At 55.4% G+C, this 6,524-nt stretch overlaps 1 long non-coding RNA gene across 1 annotated transcript in view; it reads left to right on the forward strand.

Moving 5' to 3' along the window:
* Positions 1-3,702, forward strand: part of LOC144232890 (uncharacterized) — a 28,393-nt gene extending 24,691 nt beyond the window's left edge. Inside the window, exon 4 of the long non-coding RNA XR_013335555.1 lies at positions 3,519-3,702. This is a non-coding gene — a long non-coding RNA (uncharacterized LOC144232890). The remainder of the gene's footprint in view (positions 1-3,518) is intronic.
* Positions 3,703-6,524: the final 2,822 nt, after the last annotated feature.

Genomic DNA, 6,524 nt, shown 5'->3' on the forward strand with positions numbered 1-6,524 from the left:
GAAAACGAACCATTATTAAAACAACACGGCTACCGGCGGGAAAACCCATTTGCAGCGATTTATACGGGCGTCACCGCGGCTGCTGAGAGGGGATGGGAAGAGAAGCGCGGGGTTTAAGCACTGGGTGAAGAATCGTGTTCCATCAGAGAGAGAACAGATGGGTGTTTTGTCTCCCCCTCTCTCCCCCTGCTTGGGCGCCGAGTTAGGAATCCATGTCAGCCGTGGGTTTGTTCCCAGTGGTGTGATGGGGGTGACGGGGGAGAAGGAGGCCGGGCCAGGCTGCCGGTCCCAGGGGAAGGGGANTCCAGGTGCCTCGCACCCCTCCCCGCCGAGCTGCAAGTACACCGCCGGAAGGGGGCGCTTTCGTTTATTTCGCTCGGTGATCCACACCCCCTCCCCCCCAAAGAAAGCTCGATCCAAAGCCAGCTTTGGGGTGGTGGGGAGACAAGACACGGCTGAGTCATTTCGTTGTTTAAAAGCCATCAGTGGCTCCTCTCCTTCCAAGTTGAAACCCGTTAGCGTGGCTCCAGTGACCCTGCCTAGTTTAGACCCAAAGAACCTGTTCAGTTTCACCCCCGCAACGGGCGGCCCCTGCCCCCACCCCGGGCACCTGTGAGTCAAACCCATGAGGCCGTGTGTGGGCCCCATGTCACCCAAAGTGCTTTGCGCGGCCGCCTCTCTGAACATCCTGATTCCTGCGTCCCGGATGCCTTTGATCCTGCAGTGTCCACGGCCTGAGGCCCCCGGGGTTTGACACCCAGAGCCCAGTCCGGCCCACCCGTGTGATTTGTTGAACCTGTACAGGTTTTTAAAAAATTGTAATGAGCTGCTAGCTTTTAAATATCAGGCAACTGTTGCATAAAAATCCGGATTCCTGGAGTCTCTGAGAAGCTGATGTCACCTTCCCAGCGGGGGGTGGGGGTGGGGTGGGCCTCAGCTAGCGTGTCCCCCTGAGGAGAGGGCACAGGTCTGCTGGTTCTGGGTCTCACGTGGTGAGAGGTTGAGGGGACCCTGGACCCAGACTTGCCCTGGTTGGAATCACTCAACCTTCCTGTTCTGGAATCTTCCACGTGCCCACCTGGAGCAATACTCCTCACTTCGCCATCCCGCCTGGTGTGTCCCAGGAGACTGGGCTTTGTGGACTTCACTAATGGGCTCCCAGGTCGTCTGGCTTGTGCTGGATTCAGCCACTGAGGACCCCTGAGGTGGGGAGGCTGTTTATTCCCGAGTTCACCCCCTTACCCCATGGCCTCTGTGGGCCAGCTGCGTCCTTGTCACAGGTTACAGGCTCTCACCGTCCACATAGCCTGTCATGTCTCCAGGGTCTGACAACTCCCTTGCCTCACCTCTCAGAGATGCTAAGAGCTCCCTAATTTTGTGAGCCCGAGGTGTGGTATAACTCCTACAGCCGTCCCTACTGGGTAAGTTCCTCCCTTGAACTCTGCTTAAATCACCCAATTTTTTTTTTTAACATTTATTTATTATTGAGAAATAGAGAGAGACAGAGCGTGAGCAGGGGAGGGTCAGAGAGAGAGGGAGACACAGAATCTGAAGCAGGCTCCCGCCTCTGAGCTGTCAGCACAGAGCCTGACATGGGGCTCGAACCCAAGAACCGTGAGATCATGACCTGAACCAAAGTTGGACACTTAACTGACTGAGCCACCCAGGCGCCCCATAATGTTTGTTTATTTTTGAGAGAGAGAGAGAGAGAGAGAACCTGAAGCAGGCACAGAGCCCGATGTGGGGCTTGAACCTACAAACTGTGAGATCGTGGCCTAAGCTGAAGTCGGACGCCCAGCTGACTTAGCCCCCCAGGCGCCCCGATATTAACAACTGCTAACCTTCACCACAGTCCCTATCTCTCCTTTTTGTCTCTGGGACACAGAAGCTGAGGGTTACCTGTGCCATTGTTGATGCGGTTGGCCTTGGCGTGGCTCTTTGGCGTGTTTATATCACCTGCTGTCCCCTATTGGCTGTGGCTCAGGTCCGTGTCATCACCTCTGCTGTAAGGAGTTCCCCGGCCACCCCCCCACCTCCCCGCCTAACCACCCCCGACACCCTTGCCCAGGAAGGGTGATCCTAAGGTATTGGAATGCTCGATTCTTGGGTCTGCCTTCCACACGGTACCGTTGGGCCCTCATACAGGCTTCATACGTGTCTGTGGAATTGACTGCCAGGGTCTGTAGTAGCTGCTTAAAACAGGCGTTGATTCAGTTCCGGAGCCCGGAAGCTGCTCTCCAGGAGTCCACAGAGCTGCACTCCCTCCTTCCGGCTCCAGCGGAAAGATCCTCCCACGCCCTTCCCAGCTTCTGGTGGGTCTTGGCTTGTGCCCTCCACGTGGTCTTCTCTGTGTCCCCTCCCCTTCTCAGGACACTCGTCGTTGGATTCAGGGCCCACCCTGATCCAGGAGGGTCTCCTCAAAAGATCTTAACTTAATTCCCTCTGCGAAGACCCTTTTCCCAAATAAGGTCGCGTCCACAGGTTCTGGGTGGACGTACCTTGTGGGGGCCACGCTTTGGCGCAGTCCAGCTGCACAGCTTTCTGGAGTCCTAGCTAGCTTTCCTTTCCCCTCGCTTATTTGATTTTTTAAAGCCAGTGGTCACCAGACCCTTGCCTCCTGGCCCGCAGTGGGGAAGGAAGGGGGTCATTTCCCTGCCAGGACTGGAGGCATAGGCCCAAATGTCATCCGACGGCACGGCTCTCGGTTTCCAGCACAGGCCGAGCCCTGGGGAAATCTGCTGCTCTGTGGGCTCTGCCGGAGTGCTGGGGTGAGCCCTTCCCCTTCCCCCCTTCCCCCTCCCCTGCAGAGAACACCCAGCAAACACCACTGCGCATTCCTTCTGCGTGGGGCTGGGCTGAGTGGTTGTCATTTCTCCTTAATATGTCAGAACTGTGTGTTCCCTTCAACGGTCCACGGGCTGCCCTCTGACCTGCCGCCCCGTTTCTTTCCAGGCCTGACAGGTTGGGTTAAGAGTGAGCGCTCCCCTGAGCTGAGGCAGACTTCTTTGCCTCTGAGCCGCTTAAGCTCTCCCTCCCCAAGAATGCCCACAGCTCCCGCCCTGACTTTCTCCCTGACTTTCTCCAGCCAGTGATGCCTCATTCTCCCTGCCCCCCTTCCCCCTGATGCAGAACGGCCAGCTGGCCCAGGGCCGGGTCTTTTTAGCCTGTGGGAGTTAACATTTTGTTTTGTGGGGTTTTTTTCCCTTATAATTTCATTTTTTTTTTTTAATTTTTAAAATGTTTATTTCTGAGAGAGAGCGAGCGTGAGCAGGGGAGGGTCAGAGAGAGAGGGAGACACAGAATCTGAAACCGGCTCCAGGCTCCGAGCTGTCAGCACAGAGCCCGGCACGGGGCTCGAACCCACAAGCTGTGAGATCATGACCTGAGCCGAAGTCAGACGCTTTTACCAACTGAGCCACCCAGGCGCCCCTCTTGCAATTTCTTTTTAAGGTATGATTCACCCAACGTAAGAGTAACCATTTTAAAGCATACAACTCAGTGCATTTTTGTATATTCAGGTGTTGCACAACTATCACCAGTATCTAGATCCAGAACATTCTCATCACCCCCAAAGGAAATCTTGGACCCAGGATCAGTCGCTCTCCATTCCTCCTCCTCCAGCCCCGGTCAACCACTGATCTAATTTCTGTCTCTATGAATTTGCCTATTCTGGACGTTTCTCATAAATGGATTCATACAATCTGTGGCCTTTTGTGTCTGGTTTTTTTCACTGAGCCTGATGTTTCCAAGAGTTGCTCATGCTGTAGGGTTAACTCTTTTATGGTGAAACACATACGCCTTAAGCATATAGCTTGGGAATATAGGATTTTAAAAATACATTCCAGGGGCGCCTGGGTGGCTCGGTTGGTTGAGCATCTGACTTCAGCTCAGGTCATGATCTGATGATTTGTGGGTTCGAGCCCTGCGTCGGGCTCTGTGCCATCAGTTTCAGGTTCTCTGTCTCCCTCTCTCTGCATTCTCTCTCTCTCTCAAAAATAAATAAACATTATGGGGCGCCTGGGTGGCTCAGTAAGTTAAGCGTCCTACTTCGGCTCAGGTCATGATCTCACGGTTCGTGGGTTTGAGCCCCGCATTGGGTTCTGTGCTGACAGCTCAGAGCCTGGAGCCTGTTTCAGATTCTGTGTCTCCCTCTCTCTCTGACACCCCCCACCCCCACTCATGCTGTCTCTCTCTCTCTCTCTCTCAGAAATAAATAAAACATTGAAATAAAATTTTTTAAAAATACGTTCCATCCTAGTCACCACCACCCAGCTCAAAATACAGAATATTCCAGCCTCTCAGAGGCTCCCTAATGGCCACTTTTCAGGGACTGGCCCTACCCCAAAGTAGCACTTGCCCAGCGGCCCTCACCTGAAGGTGACTGTACTCCAGCACACAAGGGACATGTGTTGCACTGGGGATATGCTACCGGCATCTAGTGGGGACACACCGGGGACACGCCTCAACTCCTCCACGGTGCAGAACGGACCTCCCACCACAAAGAACCCTCCGGGCCCAGATGCCCATGGCCTACGGGAAGCAAAACTTGGGGTCCCAACTCCGCAGATGACTTCTGTCTGTCTTTGAATGTCACAGAAGCGGAGCATGCAGTGCACCCTAATTGTGTCTTATACTTTCGCTCGACATTATGCCTTGAGACTCATCATGCTCAAGGCTCTCCATGTATCTATACTTTGTACTTTGTTCTTTTTCATCGCTGTATCATATTCCACTGTGTGTGTGTGTGTGTGTGTGTGTGTGTGTGTGTACACAATTCTTTTCCATTTGCCAATCAATGGCCACTTGGCTGGAATCCGGAGGTATTCAGGGTCGATGATGAATGTGTCTTTTGCTGGGAATGAATGCATGTTCCCACTGGGAAGAAACCCAGGAATGGAAATGCTGGGTTAGGGCAATTCCTCCTTAGCAGATGAGTCTGGGATCATTAAAACTCAGGGAATTTGGGGGACGCCTGGGTGGTTCAGTCGGTGAAGTGTCTGACTTGGGATTTCGGCTCAGGTCATGATCTCACGGTTCATGAGATCCGAGCCTCGCTTTGGGCTCTGTGCTGACAGCACGGAGCCTGTTTGGGATTCTGTCTCTCCTTCTCTTTCTCTCTCTGCACCTCCCCCACTTGTGTGCGTGCTCTCTTTCTTTTTCTCTCTCCCTCAAAATGAATATACTTAAAAAAAAATCTTAAAGCTCAGGGAATTTTGCACTAAACTCCGGACTTCTGGCTTCTCCTGAGGAATCCATGCTGGTCCCTGTGAGCCTGACTTTGCACATGGTAGCACTCAGCTAGAGTTCAGGAGTAGCAAGCGGCTGCTGGCTTAAACGGAGGGTGCCCTCCCTCCTCGCTGCCTCACACCTGCCTCACTTCGATGCTTTTGTTCCCTGGTCCGCATTTGGATTTATGGCACCTGTTCTGGACCCATGGAAGGCCAGGAATCTCTTTCTGCCTTTCTGTGGCCATGGCCTTGACCTTCATGGGACCCTCCCCTCCCCTCTCCGCGCCCTTCCCCGTTCCTCTCCATCTCACAGAGCCTGCGATCCCTTTAGACCTGACAGACATTTGCCAGGTTACCTCAGGCCCCGTCCCTCCCTGTCGCCCCAATGCAACCTGGACCGTGCTGGCATTTTTCTTGGCCACATCCGGAGGCCCCCTTCTCCACCGTGACCCGCCAGAGGGACCAGGGCCTTCTGGTTTTCAGCCGGTGGGTTCCTGCGGTCCGATTACGGGTCGCTTCCCCAGGGCAGCCTTCGCTGAGCCCTCTGGCTGGGGAGGGTCTCCCAAGGGTCCTCTCCGGCAGTCCCCACCTGTCTTCCAAGGCTCACATTTGCGGTGACAAGTCCTTGCCAGCTCCCAGCCAATGCGCCTGTGCATCTCACTCATTGCCATTTGCCCACCACCCGGCCCCTCGCACAGTAAATACTGGCCGTGGGGCACAGGCCATAAAGGCGAGTCCGGGGGGGATAAACCGCTTCCCGGGCTGCTACCTTCTGCAGAAGCAAGCTGAGCCCCTAGACGAGCGTGACAGGCACCGTTCCTCCTCAGAAGGTCTTTCCCCAAGGCTGGTCCAAGGGGTCAGGGTCCGAGATGTCTGGCCCGCCCCTCCCCAGTCCATCCCAGCCAAGGCTGGCAAAGCGCAGGGCCCCTTCCCTGGGGTCCTTGACTTCTACAAGTCAGCCCACCCCCAACCATCCCGGCCATCCCCAAACGCCGTCCAAATGTCCCCCAGTCAAGTCCCCAAGGCACTGCCCTCACCTCTANCCTCCTCCAGGCTCTCTGCTGACTCGTGCTCCCTCACCTTCTCACACCCTCGACCTCCCCTGGGCTTGCGTTCTCCTTCCTCTCAGCAGCCCCCACCTCCGACAAGCTCAGGTCTGTCCCTCCGTTCCCGCTTTGTCCCCTCACCCTCCAGCTCCTCCGCCAGCTCTGCGCTCTTCCCCCTCCTCCCCTGGCCCCGCGGCCGCGCCTCCCGCGCACCTAGGGGGAAGGGGCGGGGCCTTCTCACCTGGCGGCC

The sequence above is a fragment of the Crocuta crocuta genome, unplaced genomic scaffold, assembly GCF_008692635.1.
Source record: "Crocuta crocuta isolate KB4526 unplaced genomic scaffold, BGI_CrCroc_1.0 scaffold693, whole genome shotgun sequence".
NCBI classification, from domain to species: domain Eukaryota; kingdom Metazoa; phylum Chordata; class Mammalia; order Carnivora; family Hyaenidae; genus Crocuta; species Crocuta crocuta.